General features: G+C 39.5%; 1 protein-coding gene across 5 annotated transcripts in view; it reads left to right on the top strand.

The window, feature by feature from the left end:
• The first annotated feature begins 4,722 nt into the window (after positions 1–4,722).
• Positions 4,723–19,831, top strand: part of ccdc186 (coiled-coil domain-containing protein 186) — a 121,233-nt gene continuing 106,124 nt past the window's right edge. For 3 of the 5 annotated variants that reach the window (XM_043712789.1, XM_043712787.1, XM_043712786.1), the window contains exon 1: positions 4,725–5,177. The gene's annotated coding sequence lies outside the window, so the exon portion shown is untranslated. Of the gene's footprint in view, positions 5,178–19,831 lie in introns of all 5 variants that reach the window. The other 2 variants (XM_043712790.1, XM_043712785.1) reach the window with 2 other exon arrangements.

Raw genomic sequence — 19,831 nt, 5'->3', positions numbered from 1 at the left:
TCCCTTCTTCGAGGGTAAAATAAAGAATCTACAGAAGAATACAGACATGTTAAATGAATGGGAAAAATCTTGGCGGATGAAATATAATGTGGGAAACTGTGAGGTTATGACCTTTGGCAGGAAATATTAATGTCCTAATTATTATTTACATGGAAAAAACAGCAGCCAGTTGCACAACAAAGGGAGTTGGGGGTTCTTCTGCTTTAATCACAAAAATCTAGCATCTGATTTCAGCAGTTAAAAGGGAAGACAGATGGACTCTTGGCCCTATTTAAACGGAAAGTAGTACAGAAATAGGGAAGTTTTGCCTAACCTATATGAGGCACTACTTAAGACCACACCTGGAATACTTAATGAGTACTGGAGCTTAAGCATCAGTATACTTGCTCCACGTAAGCCAAGACAGTCTTTCTTGATGAATAACACAACTGAACTTAGACATCTAAAAGATTATTAAGGAGGGAAAAAATAGAGTATGAGAGACAGTTAGCTAGAAATAGAACAATATATTGGAAAGCTTTCTTCAGATGCTTGAAAAAGAAAGTTAGCAAAGAGTCAGCCCCAATCAGTGAACTCATATTCTAAGTGGTCCACCTGGCTGACCTTGTTCTAATCACAACAGAGGGAGGTTAATTAAATTCAAGATATCAATCTACAATCACTAAAATAACAATTGCGTGTTTCCTGAACTGCTCACCAATTCAGAGCTGTCAGATAAACCAAAGAAGACTTATTCAGAGAACTGCCCCTCAACATCATCTCTGGTTTCAAACTTCATCATCAGCAAATCATATGGTGCCTTTATCAGTGTGACTATTAACTATTTTTAGTAATAAGAAACGTAACATTTTATAATTTCTATGTGTGTGCTAATTTAATGAATCAATTTCCTAGTAGAGACCATATTGCACCTCATATGGCTATAGATGTGCAAGAATCCAACACAAGAGATTGTTGGAATAAAATCTGGAGAATCACAATAGGTTATTGTAACTGTTCTCCCTGTCTTGAGGAACAGGAGTATTTGTCATCCAACAGCACAAGCCAAGCCTAAAGAATCCTATAAATATTTTTCAGCCTGTTATTTAATTAATTTTTTGAAAATAGTTAATGAATGATATGAATCATGATGCATCATACTATGTTGAGTTCTTGCATTACAGCTCAAATATACCATGGCTGTGACAGAAAACATTTGTATTATAAAGTACCTATAGCACAGTAACAGGCTAGCCAGCCCAACAGGTCTACGTCCATGTTACTGTTTCACATAAATATTCTCCCACTTTCTTTGATTAGTCCCTCCCATTCCTCGCTGTCCTCTGATTAGCTAACTTTTTGTAAATGCATCCATGCTATTTTTCTCCACTAGATATAATTGTGGCATGAACAATTGAAGAATTGAAGAAGGAATTACATGTGCAATGGTAATATTCTACCTCCAGTCATTGTGATGTGTTAACATGCTTCTGGCCTACACAAATTAACATTAAATAAACTTTAGGTTTATTTGTAAGAGTCCACATAAGACACACAAATTCCATCTCAAGACGGAAAACTTGGAACACCTTTATTTTACAAGCAATGGAAAGTATTTACACCCTTTGTATTACAATGTATATCTTCTAATTTATTTTCTACCTTTCTTGAAGTCTTCTGGCTTCTGTTGTGGTTTCATGGATGAGGCAATCAATATTTTAAACAATAAATAACTGCAGATGCTGGAAATCAGAAACAAAAACAGAAATTGCTGGAAAAACTCAGCAAGTCTGGTAACATCAGAAGTTCTGATGAAGGGTCACCTGACCCAAAATGTTGACTCTGCTTTCTGTCCACAGGTGCTGCCACATCTGCTGAGATGTTTCCATCAATTTCTGTTTTTGTTTCTGATTTCCAGCATCTGTAGTTCTTTAGTTTTTTTTATTTAGAGTTTAACCCACTGCCACATCTCTTCCTGCTATGCTTACCTCAAATAAGTTCTGCTCATCTCTGCAACAGGGTTTCCATTCTAAGCAATATAGTAACTTACCCAAGCATCCACTTGAGTGCAGATATGTTATTGGTTTAACTTCTCAACTGAGAGTTGGTAATGGTAATGTTCCTTCAGAACTCAACATAATGTCAACTTAGATTATTGTGCTCAGGTCTCTTGTGATAAATGTTTGGAGACATTAGTAATCCAGAAATATAATTCAGATAATTGATCATCAATAATAGCCTGTGCCACTAACACACAAGATGTACACTGGTCACTGTGCCTGGATTTTTCCAAAGTTAAAAATAACACACCAGGTTATGCCCAAGTCCAACACTGATGTCTCCAAATCATGGATTTTTCCAGTTTGACTCCAGACACTCTCTAAGCCAATCAACTGATAGGGAAATGTGTTGGCTCTGCTCAGACAAGCATAAGGAGATTACCAATGTTCTATGCAATTTTAGTTCCTTACATCTCTGCATCTGCTTGGACTTCCTAAGCTTTAGCTCTACCAATCTGCAGCTAGGATTTTGAGACTTTCATAAGCAAGGTTCTTTTTTATGCAAATAGAATGCGAGTTTTGTACAAGATAGCTATGAATTCTATCTGTGACTCTGAGCAGCTTGGAATGAGGACATTTAAACATGATAATATTGGATGAAAATAAAATGCAGTGTGCATTGTGGATATTCATCTTCAGAATGTTTGCGATCTGGAATTATTAGTTAAAAACCCATATTTTGCTTTATTATAGGCAGAGATATTGATTTTTAGTAGCACTACTTGCTTGCACTGGTATGTCTTCGAATGTGATCACAGAATTAAACTTCTTGTCAATGGGGTAAGGATATTATTCTCCTATTTTGGGTTGCATTGCTGCTGCAATTTTGATGCTGGAGAACAATTGATTTGACCATACCTCCAACTTGGCACCTAGGCTCTCTACACTTATGATACAAAGCAACTAAACTTTTAGAAAGTTTTTTTCTTACACTTGGCCAACTAAAAATTACACTTTTGTCTCCTTTATTAACTTCGTAAAATCCCACATCTTCTTTGGTTGTCTATTCCTTTGTGCATTTAGGCACAGTAGCATTCATTGATCTTGTGAACAATTATGCAATTCTAAGTTGCAACCATATTTATTCTAGAATTTACATGTTGATGCCAATTGTATGAATTAATGGATGTAGGTTTGCTCGCTGAGCTGGAAGGTTCGTTTTCAGACATTTCGTCACCATACTAGGTAACATCATCAGTGAGCCTCTGGATGAATGACTGGTGGCAGTGGTCTTTGACAGAAAAGACATGACCGACTCTCACTAGTATCCTTACATACAGATGAGGAAGGACACCACTTCGACTGGGACAACACATCCATCCTAGGACAAGCCAAACAGAGACATGCATGAGAATTCCTAGAAGCATGGCATTCCAACCAGAACTCTATCAACAAACATATTGACTTGGATTCCATTTACCATCCCCTGAGAAATGAACAGGAAATGACATTATCACCAAAAATGATATCACCAATCCAAGAAAACCTAAACACTTAAATAGAAAGCGGGCTATGGCACAAGTGCTTCATTCGGAGGCTCACTAATGATGTTAGCTAGTATGGTGACAAAACATCTGAAAACAAACTTTCCAGCTCAGCGAGCAAACCTACATCCAACAGGTTTATTTGGAATCACTAGCCTTCTAAGCTCGTGCTTGCATGTCCACCTAAGGAAGAAGCAGCGCTTTGCAAGCTAGTTATTCCAAATAAAGCTAGTTAAAAATCACACAACACCATGTTATAGTCCAACAGGTTTAATTGGAAGCGTGGAGAAAGTGAGGTCTGCAGATGCTGGAGATCAAAGTTGAAACTTTATTGCTGGAACAGCACAGCAGGTCAGGAATTCCTGAAGAAGGGCCTGTGCCCGAAACGTCGAATCTCCTGTTCCCTGGATGCTGCCTGACCTGCTGTGCTGTTCCAGCAATAAAGTTTCAACTTTGATACATGAATAGGCGAAGAACAGTAGAGGTTCTTTACAGGTCTGTGAGAGAGTTGTCCTGAGCTGGGGTAGGTCGAGTTGCAGGGAATGTAGGTACCGGCGCATGGCTGCAAGTGAAGAACAGTAGAGGTCCTTTACAGGTCTGAGAGAGTTGTCCTGAGCTGGGGTAGGTCGAGTTGCAGGGAATGTAGGTACCGGCGCATGGCTGCAAGATTGGAAGCGTACTAGCTTTTGGAGCGCTGCTCTTCAAAAGCTAGTGTGCTTCCAATTAAACCTGTTGGACTATAACCTGGCGTTGTGTGATTTTTAACTTTGTACACCCCAGTCCAACACCGGCAGCTCGAAATCATTTCACAAGAAGTCAACTCACATTAACAAGTGAAACGTGATCTATTGTTTCACAGTACTTCTCAGGTTCAAAGGCTATATACTCAAGAACACAATAGACTTATTACATAACATAAGCCTATTGAAAATGTGAAAACAAATCAGCAAAGATATAATTTGCGATCAAGGGCGTGATACTAACAGGTTTGGCTGAAAAACTTTCCTTTGCAAATCTTGACTTACGTTAAACAATAAGGTGTACAGATAAACACATTATTAAAATTATTAATGAATGACAGTGACGAAGAATCATTAACAAGTCGAGTAACAGGGACACCTCTTCTCGAGTTAAATCATTCAGGGATCTGCCCACGCTAAGTGCGAGGATTTCCTCGCAAGTACTTGTTACTATTCCAGTCAATCAGCTGGCAGGCGGAGGGCGGGCAAATACGTCTGCACGTCACTGATTCACTATTGGCTGTTCTGTTGCCGGGTCGGATGATGATTGGGATACATGAGCAATGATTGGTTAGTGGAGGATGGGCGGGGCGCGGCCGTGGTTACGTCGTATTTGTTGTCGTGTCAGAGGCCGGGCCTGGAGCTGGAGTTGCGGCAGAGGCTGAGGGATAGGCCTGCAGAGCAGCGAGCGGTAGTGGGTGGGGAAAACGGTGGGCAAGGTCGTTGCGGTTTGTGTTTCTTGCGAAGCCAATCGGGGCCGAGGCTCGGTTAAGACTGAAAGCGGGAGTTGCTCTGATTGCCGACAGACCAGGATTCGGCGATGATGCCCCTGCGAGGGACCGACAACAGGGCCGATGTGGGGGCCGCTGGCAGCGTGTGGAGCGCACGGGGCTGAGGGTTGCTGCGGAGACCGGGTAAGATGCAGCTCGTGCCTCCTTGTATTCCCCACCTCCCCGCCGTATCCTGGGCCGTTCACCAGGCCCATGATTGCGGCTGCTGTCCCTCTGCCGTTCTCCTGCAGCATCAAACATTCCCGTGGTTTATGTTTACCCCCACAGGCTCTGTACTTGTCGTACACCGAGATCTGTTTGTCTCTTCCTGCTCGCCCCCGTCCCCGGACCATCTCCACTTAGGGGGAGTGAATCTGTATTTGTCATTGTTGGACAGTCAGATGCTGCAAACATGATCCTTTAATCACTGCACCTGGATTATAAAATAATTCGTATTTCGTCACATCTGCTTTATTGTTATTTAAATCTGATTTTACTGTTGACCTGCCCTAAAACTTGCAATACGTGTTGCAACTAAAATAGCTTACACCTCATGCTGCAAATGACAGTATCGTAGATACTGGAAGAATGTGTCTTCCCTGCGATTTTGTGAGGAGTGATTCAAACGTTGTATTTCATGGGATTTTGAATGATTAAGAAAGATGGATCGTTCTAAAGTTCAGCTCAAGGATTATTTAATACTCCTATTGAAATAACCTACAGTTTGCTGCAATAATAGAGCTCTGTTTGGTTATGAGGATATAAATCTTATCATTTTTCCCAAAACTACATAACGAAGTTCTTGTCTATTTGTACATGGGAAATTCAGGGGGCCCGTTTGTTTGCAAAATCCGTCACAAATCTCTTAGGACTGCTAAAAACAAATGCCAATTTTTTTTTAAAGAAACAGCAAATGACAGGCCTCCTAGGGTTCCATCCATGTGAGTAAATTATAGGAAACCTTTAGTACAAATAAAATCATAGAGCATCCCAACATATGTATGTTATAACCAATATGGGTTTTTGAAGGTAAGACTTGTCAATGCAACTGAACTGTTCAGTGTTATAGATGATCAGCTACATATGGTGTGCTTGAATTTCAGTAAGGCTCTTGATGTAGTTCCTCTGGAAAAGCTGGTACTGAAAATACATAAAATGAAGAGGCTGGTAGTACTGGAGTTATCAGTCTGGGAGAAGGTTAGCTGTCCCATGGGAATTTAAAAAAAACCTTCATAGGTCATCTGGAGGTAGGAATAACAATAATTCTACAGCATCTGCAAGTCCAGCCAATGAAGTTGGTGAAGTCCAAAGTTGAGCAGAATAAGACAGTTGGAATGAATCTATATTTGCAAAATCGACAGGTGGCAGATGAAATGTGAAGTGCTTCAATTGTGGTTCCAAAAAAACCAAGCAATAAAAATAAAGTGCCTGGAACGTTAAGAGACCTGACATTGCAGATGGATAATACATTTGCAAAAAGCTTTGACAAACAGCAAATCATAAGTGGAAATGACTGAAAAACAACCGTTGAGTTAAAATATTGGGAATTTTCTACTGTTAACTATTGGTGCTATTACTGCTGTGGAGAGGAAACAGAAAAGAACTGGAATAATTGACCTGATAACTGCTCCTCTATGCAATTCATTTATGTGAATTGGTCATGCCTTCACGAGAAAAGAGGTGACATGCTTAGGATTTTTCAGATTCTAAAGGAACTGGATACTGTAGAACATGACGTGCTGTTTCTCATTTTCAAGGATACTGAGACCAATGGAAATAGCTTATGCTTGAGGGAGTCCAGTTCAAAACAAATTAATGGAAACTTTTTTTGAGCAAGCATTGTCAATCTATACAATAGGCTTGCTATTGAAAGATGGTGGAAGCAGATGTTATTGATTAATTCAAATGAAAATTACCTTAAATAATTTGGGATATAATATGTAATTTGAGATGTGTGGTGAAGACAGCATAGGAACAGGTGACTTTGGATGTATTTGTGACCAAAAATTCTGTAACTGGAAGTTTCCTTGTCACATTTCAGTGTGTTGCTGACTATAGAATGATAACTGTAATTAATCAACAACTTCATTATCGTTTACATGTGATCACGCAGGATGTCAGGAGACGCACTGTGTCCTGCCTTTTTTGACTAGAAAATCCGAAAGCCTAATACACTGAAAAAAAAGTTATTTGGCAGAATAGTAATAGTATACTAATATAGTGATAGCATTATTTCTTTGTGCTACAAGTATTCAAAATCTTTCCCCTTTGTTTACAAAATAGATAAATGGTGTTAAAGGGCCGTGATAGAATTAGCAAAATAAATTGAGCAGGATTTCTATTCTTAATTTCCACCTCAATAGCTTGGGGAAGTTCAAAACTAGTGGGAATAATTGTAAGGTGAGAGGGGAAAGATTTTAAACAGGACCTGAGGGGCAACATTTTCAGGCGGTGGGTGGTTCGTATATGGAACTAACTGCCAGTGGATGTGTGTATAGGTACAATACTTAAAAGACATTTGGACAGGTACATGAATAGGAATGGTTTAGAGGGATATGAGGCAAATGGGACTAATTTACTTTGGGAAATCAGTTGGGCACAGATGAAGGTCCGTGTACTTCATTTATGGACCAGTATTATAGAGTCATATACATGGGGGTCAATTTGTTCACTTGGCTGGACAGCTGGTTTGTGATGCAGAATGATGCCAACAGCTTAGGTTGAACACAGCTGAGGTTACTGCGAAAGTCCCTCCCTTTTCCATCTCTTTCCCCTCTCCTGAGGCCTGGTGACCCAAAGGTTTAATCAGCAGTTAACTTTCTAATGAGAGAGCGGCCCTATGGTTTGGCAGGACAATGGAGATTTTACAATCTACCAGATTGTAGGCTCTCACCAGATACAGTGAATATTGTATCCATGACTGCAAATCCTTTTTCAAGAACTGATTGTTATCACATTGAAGAGAGCAGTTTTTCTAGCCTGAACCCTGATTGGATCCGAGTATTCCAGAGTCTCTTATGCAATCTATACAGTAGGCTTGCATTTTTCTCTAATTTGCTGGTTTATGCAAATGCATTTTCTGTTGTTGAATTCTAAAGTAATGTTGGTGTTCCTTTTGAGTCGTTGTATAAATTTAATGTTGGGATCCGTGTTTGTAGGGATTGGTTTGTGGGAGATGAGAGAGAATTCTCCACCTGTAAGTCTGAAAGCTACTGGTCGAGTTTGGTATGGAAAGGTTAACTTTTGTGTACCTATGATGCAAATTATTACTGGTATTCTGGGACTTAATGGATTAGATGTTATGACCTTTCCCATCTCATTATCTTTATATTTCAGATTGTCTTTATAATGAAGCTGCTTATTGTAGTGTAAATCATTATTAATGAAATCAAATTATCTGTGAATTTGCTATGAATAGATGGTTATGTTTCTTGTATGTCAATTTTTTTTATTGGCTCTGTATGGTTTTGGGAATGTCTTTTAGTTGTTCAAGTTGCTGAGAATTGAGACTTTTTTCTTTTTGACTTAATTAGTGTTCCGAATATGTGAAAGAGTTGAAACTGTAGTTGCAAGGTATGTCACCATACTGAGAGATGCTAATTGAGGCTTAGTTCAGAGGAAGCAGTACAAGCAGCTAATAAATAGTTTTCCACTGGTTGCTGTAGATGCCTTTTAGTAGTGAAGCAGATTAATTTTAGTGTTCTGTACTGATTCTTTTTTTCCTCCACAGCTGCAAGCTTCACGTCCGGAAAATCTCAGTTGTAATCATAGCTTAAACAATTTTATTCATGTGTTTGAATTTTTGTCATCATAGATTTTCTGAAATCTGTTGCATAATTTAAATTGAATGTGATTGCCATATATTGGGTTCCCCAAAATGAGTTTAATGACTTTTACAACAGAAGAGTGGACCATGAATATATGACTGCTCTAAAAGAGTTCTTCAAATACCCTAAAGTTAAACTTTTTTTTCCAAAGAAAAGACAAAGTAACCTTGGCAAATCCTTTAAGATGATTGTTTGTAAAAAAAAAAGTCAATTAGTGTACTGCTGGGAGTGTATGCTGTAGTCTCAATTGCAATGCAGCAACAAATTTATACACACGAAATCTGTTAAAACAGAAACAAAATAAATCACCAATCACTCTTGGTGATGTTGGCAGGAAAACTTCCACTCTTCTCTTCAGAAAGTATCATGATACTTTTTGTGTCCACTTGAGCAAGCAGATGGTTCCTTGGTTTAATGTCTCATTTGAAATCTGCAACTCCGACAGTGCAGCATTTCATCAACCCTTCACAGAAATGTCAGAGTAGATTATATACGTATTTTTCTGGGGTGTGATTTGGACACATGACCTTCTAGCATGAGTGGTGCACCTATCAGAATCTTGACATATTGTGGAGATTGGCAGCTGCTTTTATTTGGGACAAACATTTTCTTGATGTTCAAGTTTGATGTAAAGACTTGTAGCTTGGGTATTGGTTGTTGTGGCTGTGGGGATATTCACTGAGCTGGAAGGTTGATTTGCAGATGTTTCATCCCCTGTTTAGGTGACATGTTAGGTGCTTTGGAGCCTGCTTGAAGTGCTGCTGTACTGTCTTCTGGAATTTATTTGGTTCAGTTTCTGATGCTTCCGGTTGTTCGTTGTAATGGTCAGTATATTGGATTTAGGTCTATGTGATTGTTGATTGAATCCGTCTGAATGCCATGCTTCTAGGAATTCTCTGGTTGTCCTCTGTTTTGCTTGTCCTGTGATTGATCATTGTGTTGTCCCAGTCGAATTTATGCTCCTTGTCATGTGTGTACGGCTACAAGGGACAGCTGGTCGTTGCGTTCAGTGGCTAGTTGGTGTTTGTGATTGCGGATTGTGAGTTGTCTGCCTCTTTGTCTTATATAGTGTTTTGTGCAATCTTTGCATGGAATCCCGTAAATTACGTTAGTCTTGCACACAATGGGTATCGGGTCTTTTGTCGTGGTGAGTTGCTGTCTGAGCATGGCTGTCAGTTTGAGCTGTCATGAATCCCAGTGGCCGGATATGTCTGGCTGTCAACTCCGAGACACTTTTAATGTAAGGCAGCGTAGCTAGTGAGTGAGGTCATGGCATGTCTTCGTCACATTGTTTGTCTCTTAGGCATCTGTGGATGAAGTTGCAGGGATATCTGTTCTTGGTGAAGACTCTAGGGGTGTTCCTCTTCCCTTTTGTAGGTCTGGAGTGCTGCAGTGCGTTATCACCATTTACTAGCCATACACACAGATGACGGACCACAAATTTGACTGGTACAACACAACGATCATAGGACAAGCTCAACAGAGGACAGCCAGAGAATTCCTAGAAGCATGACACTTATCCACTGATTCTATCAACAAACATAGACCAAGACCCAATCTACCAGCCACAACAACAACACAACTGGAACTGACTGCTGGAAGCAGCAGAAACGGAACCACAAAAATTCCAGAAGACACAGTATAGTGGTGGCTCCAAAGCACTGGAGATGTCACCTGGACAGGGGACGAAACATCTGCAAATTAACTTCCCAGCTTGGCGAAACCATGACGTTTTCTTGATATTTCAGTCTCTGGCTTGGAACAATGATATTTTCTGTTGAGCTGAACCTCTCTCCCAAAAATAATGTTTTTGAACTCTGGCGGACAGAAGCCTTGGATATCAATTGTGTAATTGTATATTCTTTCTTTTTTAAAAATGTAGTTACAAAACGTAGTTGTCAGATAATTGATCAAGGCAAACGGCATTGCAAGGTTGGTGAAACAATAAACTGGCATGTAATGTTAATCTTTGTTTTCTTCTCTTTCTAGTCCCATAACAAATAGTTGTTTGTTCTCTTTAAAAGTAAGTTAAACTTAAGCTTGCTTTGTAGTGCTAGCAGATATCCTATTATATTATTTGGAAGTTACTTTCTGGTTCATCTGAAAGACTGACATTGTTACACCCCACATCATATTGTATCATTGCTGAATACCAGTGACAAAAGAAGCTAACATGGTGTAAAGTTGTAAAATTTGCAGAACTGTTAAGCAAGCAGAAAATTGGTTGGAGTGAATTCTCAGCTCAAATGCAATTAACAGTTCCTGATCCACCTATAATTTGGCTCACTAGCATGCACCAAACCTATGCAGGTTATTGGGCACCTTTTTAATATAAATGTTAACTGTAACCATGAACTTTAAATTACAACCTAAAAATTGTGATGACTATTGTATTTTTTAACATAAACTGTACAGGTATGTTGCCCATTTGTTATTGATTTTTGTGGAGAACAGTAGAATGTTGCACACATGTTCAAGCATATAGTCAGTGACAGTGCAGTGCTTTGCCAATGGAACAGTAATAATTGATAAAAGACAACAGGATAATTAATAGAAATTCAATGTTGGTATAAGGTATAAAGGAGTTTAACCATATGGTTATATGCCACTTACAGAAAAATTTTAATGCAAAGAAGTGTGAAGTGATATATTTTGTAAGAAAAAATAAAGAGAGGCAACATAAATGAAGGGCACCATTCTAAAGGCATGAAAGACATGGGTTTGGTGGTTAGTATGCACTATTTTAAAGTAGAAAGGCAAGTTGAAGGTAGCTTAACTGGGAACTTAAACTGACAATACAAAAGCAAGGATGTGTTGTAAACCTGTGCAAGTCACTACTTTTCACTCATTTGGAGAATAGTCGCCAGTTCTGGGTACCACTCTTCAGAAACGATGTGACAGTTTCTGTAGCCAAATACTATTTACTCAAGTGGTTCTTGGAACAGTGGATTTTAACTGTAGGAATACGTTGAGATACTGGAGTTTTTCTCCTTGATGTAAAGGTTAAGAAGAGATTTGATAGTAGTCAAAATCTTAAGATGACTCAACAGAATAGCTTGAGAAACAGTTCCCAATAGAAGAAGGGCTGTGAATCAGATGACATTAATTTAAGATGGCTGGCAAACAACCAACAGTGACATAAAATCTGTGGTGATAGTTAGGGTGTGGAAAATATTATCTAAGAATACAACAGAGGCAGATTCAATTATGGTTGTCAGAAAATAATTGGTGAAACACCAAGCAAACATGCTAGGCATTGGAGAAAATTGGGGGAGTGGAATTATGTGAGTCAGTGTCTTTGTAAAGTTAAAAATCACACAACACCAGGTTATAGTCCAACAGGTTTAATTGGAAGCACACTAGCTTTTGGAGCGCTCTCCTTCATCAGGTGATAGTGGAGGACACAATTCTAAGGCACAGAATTTATAGCAAAAATTTACAGTGTGATGTAACTGAAAATTTTTGCTATAAATTCTGTGCCTTAGAATTGTGTCCTCCACTATCACCTGATGAAGGAGCGGCGCTCCGAAAGCTAGTGTGCTTCCAATTAAACCTGTTGGACTATAACCTGGTGTTGTGTGATTTTTAACTTTGTACACCCCAGTCCAACACCGGCATCCCCAAATCATGACTAATATCTTTGCAAACTGTCCGCAGGAGTTAACCAACCAAACGGCTGCCTTCTGTGTTGCAGCTGTTTATGCAAATGACATTTAGACAGGAAACATTTATTCTATTGGAGTCAGGCGTTGTTTGTGATCAATTAAGGTATTTTAACGCAAGGATTCTCAGCCTGGCTTCATGAGATCTCAGATTGTGGCAAGAGTTTCAAAGATTGCATGAAATCATTGTGTCTCAGATGGAAAAAGAGTTAAAGCAAATTTAAGTCAAATGAACAATTTCCAAACAAGAGCCTCTTAGTGGAAGTCATTTTTATACTGCTGACATGTCAGTGATTGGTTTATTTCTGGCCCATTGGGAAATTCCTGGGGAAGTGAATTGACTGGAGCATCGATTATTCAGGTACTGAGATGGGTTTGTGTTGAAAGCAATTGGGGAAGTGGAGTGACCAGAGCACTGTCATTGCCTGATAGAAGCAGATTTCTGTTCATGTGCTCCTGAGGAATTGGACTGGTTGAGTGACGAAGTTATGATATTCTCATTGGAAAGAACGCAATTTTTAAGCAAAAATCTCAGCAAACCTCAGTTGATAACTTAAAGTATTATAGGAAACTCTTAAATTTACATTCTCTTCAATATCTTCAGTGAAAAAGTTTCAGAAACAAAGTAAAAAGACTGGCTGATGTTTCTGAAGATGAAGAATTATATTGAGGAGTAATCCAGTAAAAGCTTACACTGTCATAAAATAAATTATTTTAGCAGCTACAGAGTTCACAGCAAGAGGACACAGTGGCAGAGTGTTAACGTCATTTGATTTGTAATCTGGAACTCCAGGCTAATTTCTATGGGAGGTGGATTCAAATCTCAACATGGCAGGTAGCAATTTTCTTTTACAGCTTGTTTTAAAAGCTGGCCTCATTGCAACCATGTAACTATTATTGCAGAATACTGTAAAATCTCATTTGGTTCACTGATGTGCTGTAGAGAAGGAACTCTTTCATCCTTGCTTGGTCTGGCCTACTTGTGATTCCAGACCCATGGCCATGTAGTTTCTTGACTGGTCCCCATGGAAATTAGTGATGGGAATAAATATTTGTTAACCAGCAATGTGCAGAATCCATGAACAAATTTTAAATAATGATTTGTCTGTATGGAGGTGATTTTGCTATTGTTGTTCTCAAACTAACTGACTATCACACTCTGGAATCCCAGGAATTCCCAAAACCTCAACACCAACTAACATTTGTATGGTATTTTCAAATGGTAAAATGCTTCACATGAGCATTATCAAACATTGTTTGACATTGATCTATAAAAGATATTAGTGCAGGTAAATTAAACAAATTGCATGGATGTCTGAGATAGTGTGATAACTTGAAAGTTATCACAAATTCTTATTCTGTGGTTTCTTTGAGAAGGTGGTGGGCAAAATAGTTAGAGATGGTAATACGTTTTAGGTTCTATTCCTCTCCCTACCAGCCTTTCTACTGCTGAATAAGTCTGTTTATAGCCTTGGTGCCATTTTTGAGCCCAAAGTGAACTTGGGAACATATGTAGTTAGAGCCACTAAGATTGACAGTTTGTATTGTCTGATCCTGCTATTACCTCAGAGCTTAATTCAAGCCTTTTGCCTCCAAACTGTTTGAATGCCCTCTGGGATGGCCAGTCATGTTACCCCCACTGGACCTGAGGTCATTCAGAGATTCCACCCATTGTTTTAACTTTCACCAAGTTTGATTTACCTATGCTCACTGTCCTTCTTTAGTTCCCAACCATCTCAATTTGCAAATCCTCATCTTGTTTTCAAATATTTCAACAGCCTTGGCCCCTTCTTTCTTGGTAATCTCTTTCAACCTGATAACCTTCTGCTGGCTATGCTTCCCTCATACTGGCCTCTTGGTAAGATGGTTGCGGAATTGATTTGGTCATAGAAGACAGACTGGCGGGGTTAATCTTTCACAGATTGGAGATCTGTGACCAGTGTAAGGATCAGTGCTAGGACCCCTGGTGTTTGCTATGTTATGGACTAGGCCAAACCACTCAATGTTCTTAAGCAGGCAGCCCGGACCATAACTTTGCAATTTGCTTCAGTAAATGTACAGTGAAAATTAACTGGAGTGAGTTAGCGAGGTTGACTGCCAGGTTTAAAACAGACAAAGCATTCACAAAACTATACTATAAAGAACCCGTACAGAACTCAATCTATCCAAAACTAGACTGAAGTATGCTGTTCTGAATATACACAACAGTCCCAATAAGTAAACTCGCTTTCAAAACTAGTATAAATGGAACACATGCTTACAGGTTGAAGTTAGGAGAGAGAGTTTCCACATAGCTCACTGTTGAACTCCCATCCAGTTCTGGACTCAACTAAACTGCTCAGCTAGAGAGCTGACCACTCCCCATTTCATTCGACAGGTCACGTTTAAAACATGACCACTTTGGCCTGAAGTTTCATCTGTTTACATATTAACAAAAGACTTCAAAATCCTTTTCATCTTTGTACCAAGCCAGACTGATTGGAGCCCGGCCTGGTTTATTACCCTCTGAAAAACATCAAGGACAGAGAATCCTTGAGCCAAGGAACAGCTTTTAGGAAAAAAAAAGGACAAGCTGTGTGACAAGTATATAAATGATTTTGGAGGAGAATTTAGGCGACCTGATTCGTAAGTTTGCAGACAAAATAAAGATTGAGAGAGTTATGGATAGTAAGGGGGATTTCCATACGGTACAGCAGGATATAGAAAGGTTGGAGACTTGGGCAGAAAAGTGGCAGCACCCTTAGAAGCATTAACATGTAGTGGGATCCAGGTCCACAGTTCCCTGAAAGTGGGAGCACAAGTGCATAAGGTAGTCAGGAAGGTGTATGGCATGCTTGCCTTCAGTCTGTGCATTGAGTATAAAGTTGGCAAGTAATGTGCAGCTGTATAGACTTTTAGTGAGGCTACATTTGGAATATTATGAGGTTCTTGTGGTTGTGTTGTCAGAAGGATGTGGTGACAATCAAGAGGGTACAGAAAAGATTTACCAGGATGTTAGCTCATTTGGAAGGTATTATGTAAAGGCTCTGTCAGCGTGCTTGTGTGTGACCGGTTAGCCAGGAAGGACCTATATAGAGAGCTAAGAAGAACCAGGAGGGGACATGAGAAGTCTTCAGCAGATAGGATCAAGGAAAACCCTAAAGCTTTTAAGCTATGTCAGAAATCAAAGAATGTCTACAGTAAAGTTAGGGCCTGTCCAGCACAGTCGTGGTAAGTTATGCATGGAGTCCAAAGGGATAGGAGAGTCACTGAATGAATATTTTTTGTCCGAGTTCACACAGAAAAAAGACAATGTTGTCAAGGAGAAATCTGAGATACAGGCTATTAAACTAGACCGGATGGAGTTTTATCAGGAGGAGATGTTAGAAATTCTGAAAACTGTGAAAATAAATAAGTTCCCTGAGCTGGATGGGATGTTTAGATTAGATTAGATTCCCTACAGTGTGGAAACGGGCCCAACAAGTCCACACCGACCCTCCGAAGAGTAATCCACCCAGACCCATTCCCCGAACTAATGCACCTAACACTATGGGCAATTTAGCATAGCCAATTCACCTAACCTGCACATCTTTGGACTGTGGGAGTAAACCAGAGCACCCGGAGGAAACCCACACAGACACGGGGAGAATGTGCAAACTCCACACTGACAGTTGCCCAAGGTGGGAATTGAACCCGGGTCCCTGGTGCTGTGAGGCAGTAATGCCAACCACTGAGCCACTGTGCCAGATTTATCCGAGGATACTCTGGCGAAGCCAGGGAGGAGATTGTAGAGCCTTTGGCTTCGATCTTTTTGTCTTCATTATGTACAAGAATAGTGCCAGAAAACTGGAGGGTAGCAAATGTTCCCTTGTTTAAGAAGGGGAATAGAGACAACCCTGGTAACGATAGACCAGTGAGCCTTACTTCAGTTATGGTTAAAGGATTATAAGAGAGAGGATTTATAATCATCTAGAAAGGAATCATTTTGATTAGAGATAGTCAGCACGGCTTTGCGAAGGGTAGGTCATGCCTCACAAACCTTTTTATTGAGTTCTTTTGAGATGGTGACCAAACTGGTAGATGAGGGTAAACCGGTTGACATGGATTTCAGTAAAGTGTTTGATAAGGTTCCTCACGGTAGGCTATTGCAGAAAATATGGAGGCATGGGATTGAGGGTGATTTAGCGGTTTGGATCAGAATTTGGTTAGCTGAAAGAAGACAGAGGGTGGTGGTTGATGGGAAATGTTCATCTTGGAGTTCAGTTACGAGTTACTGTCAGGATCTGTTTTGGAGCCAGTGCTGTTTGTCAATTTTATAAATGACCTGGATGAGGGCGTAGAAGGATGAGTTAGTAAATTTGCAAATGACACTCAAGTTTGTGTAGTTGTGGAAAGTGGGAAAGGATGTTGCACGTCACAGCGGGACATAGACCAGCTGCAGAGCTGGGCTGAGAGGTGGCAGATGGAGTTTAATGTGGAAAAAGTGAGGTGATTCACTTCGGAAGGAATAACATGAATGCAGAGTACTGGGCTAATGGTAAGATTCTTGGTAGTGTGAATGAGCAGAGAGATCTCCAGTGTCCACATACACAAATCCCTGAAAGTTGTCACCCAGGTTGATAGGATACGTATGCAGTGTACAGTGTGTTAGCTTTTATTGCTAGAGGGATTAAGATTTGGAGCCACAAGGTCATGTTGCAGCTGTACAAATCTCTGATGCGGCCACACTTTGAGTATTGCGTACAGTTCTGGTTGCTGCATTTATAGGAAGGACGTGGAAGGATTAGAAAGAGTTCAGAGGAAATTTGCTAGGATGTTGCCTGGTATGGAGGAAAGGCTGAGAGGCGTGAAGCTACTTTTGTTAGAGAAGAAGGTTAACAGGCGATTTAATAGAAACCTACAAGATGATCAGAGGGTGAGATAGGATGGACAGTGAGAGCCTTTTTCCTCTGGTGATGGCGAGCACGAGGGGGCGTGGTTTAAAATTGAAGGGTGATGGGTATAGGATAGATGTCAGAGGTAGGTTCTTGACGCAGAGAGTAGTAAGGGCAGAGAATGCCCTGCCTGCAACAATAGTAGATTTGCCAACTTTAAGCAGATTTAAATGGTCATTGGATAAATATGTGGATAATAATGGAAAAGTGTTGGTAGATAGACTTCAGATTGGTTTTACAGGTCAGCGCAACATCAAGGGCTAAAGGCTCTGTACTGCACTGTTCTATATTCTATCTATGTATTACCTATGAGTAGACACTGGACAAACTTTGTTTGTTTTCACTTGAATTTCAGAGGCTGAGCAACAACTTGATAGAAGTTGACAAAATTGAGAGGCATGGATAGAATAGATATTCAGGGCCTTTTTCCCCTGGGTAGAGATGTCAATTACAAGAGGATGTGAGGTTAAGGTAGAAGTGAGGAAGCTTAAAGTTTTATTTTAATGCATAAGGTGGTAAGTGCCTGGAATGTGTTGCTAGAGGAAGTGGTAGAAGCAGATATACTACCAATGTTTAAGAGGCATTCAGGCATACTTAGAGGCAGGAAATGGAGAGATACGGACTGCATAGAGACCAGAGATTTTTGGTTTAAAAAGATGTCATGTGTCTGGGCCGGGGTTGCCGGGCCGAAGGTGCTATTCCTGTGCTGTCCTGTTCTTTGTTATTTTGTTCTTGCCATCCTTCATTTTAATCAGTCCATTGGCAGATGTGCCATCATCTGGCTAGGCCCTAATCTTTGGATTTTCTTAACCTCTACCCTCTCTTTTTCCATTCTAGCATCTTAGAAGCTACTTCCTGACTAAGCTTTTGATCATGAATGTATGTGTTTACGTGTCAAGGTTTGCCTGTAACCCTCCTAAGAAGCTCTTTGGTGTGTTTTATTGTGTTAAAAAGCAGCGTAAATGCAAGTTGTTGTTTGATTAAATATATAATATTGCAATAACTCTTTATTGGTGGCACATCCATTTACACTGCTAACCATGCAACTTTGCTATGGTTAGTGCTAATATTTTTGACTTGTTGTTTAATGTCACCTAAATTCAAATGGCTGGATTGAAGGAATGCAGGTTGTCAGTTGATGTCATGGTTCAACCAGTGAACACAGTTCTATTATCCAGATATTCAGGTATTAGCTTATTTGATAATTGTTATCTCTCATTTGCTTTCCCGTGAGCTTCATTGTTACAACACAGGGATCACGATTCTTGGATTGTGTAGCACTATTTGAACTTCAAAATGATTTAACTGTTCATTTTTTTTCCAAGCCACTTTCCAGACCATGCAGTACAGGAAAGTCAATGAGTGTATTAATACATGTGCTTCTGTTGTCTTTCATATGATTTCCACAATTAATTACCTTTTTAAGTACTAAATATGCTGATTGTCATACATTTAAGACTCTAGTCTCAATGTCATGAAGATTGTGCAGCCTATTTAGCAGACACCCAACGACTACCATTATAATTTTATGAAACACAAAATGCTGGTTTTATGCTCATGATATTTTGGTATCTAAGACTGGTAGATGGGATTTTGGAGAAATGCATGCATCATTTGACAAGTTGTCAGACTTTCCAAGACATTTTAGGTGGCGTAATGGACATCAGCTTGGAAGGTCGAGGGGTGTCCTTAAAGATAATGGTACATTCTTGGGGTTTTTGAGGAAGGAAAGAGTTACATCTTTAAGATAAAGGACAGAAATTTGAATCTAACCTTTACGTAAGGATGTCAAAAAATCATTTTAGAGGTGGAAAAAAGTTTGCATTGTGACTTCCCACTAATGTGGGAAATAAAATTATAGCTTCCATTGTACTTTGTACTTAATGTTGCTTGAATTGCTATCCAATCCTTTGTACGTGCACAATTTCTACTGGTCCTTTGAACTTTTTTTCTCATACTTAGTTTCTAAACCTTCTATTCAGAGACTGAAATAGTTGGTTTTTTGTGTGTCACTTGAGAATCGTTAGGTTTTTTTTGTTTGTAAAGATCAGCAAATATGTATGTACATCATTGTATCTTTTTGTACATTTCTGTGGTTTAGCAGGCAAAGGGTTCCTGTCAGTGACTAGTGTGTTTTTTAATGGCTCTGGAACCTTTTGCTTTATATTGTGAAAATTAACCATATTTTAATTGACTTTTCCTGAAAAGGTGTTTGAAGAAGAGTTATCAGATTGCATAAAGGTATCAATATTTAGGAAATATGTTTTATTTCAATATTTGGAAAAGCCTAATACCATAGAAGACAGAAATTTCTACCTTTCTGAATAAGATATTCAACTGTTTCCCCACCTTCAGGTGATGTTGTTCATTCTGCATCACTGGTGACACTGTGCAGT

The sequence above is a fragment of the Chiloscyllium plagiosum genome, chromosome 22 (genome assembly GCF_004010195.1).
Source record: "Chiloscyllium plagiosum isolate BGI_BamShark_2017 chromosome 22, ASM401019v2, whole genome shotgun sequence".
Taxonomy (NCBI): Eukaryota; Metazoa; Chordata; class Chondrichthyes; order Orectolobiformes; family Hemiscylliidae; genus Chiloscyllium; species Chiloscyllium plagiosum.
The sequence above is the reverse complement of the archived record's forward strand: the minus strand, read 5'-3'. Positions and strand labels throughout refer to the sequence as shown.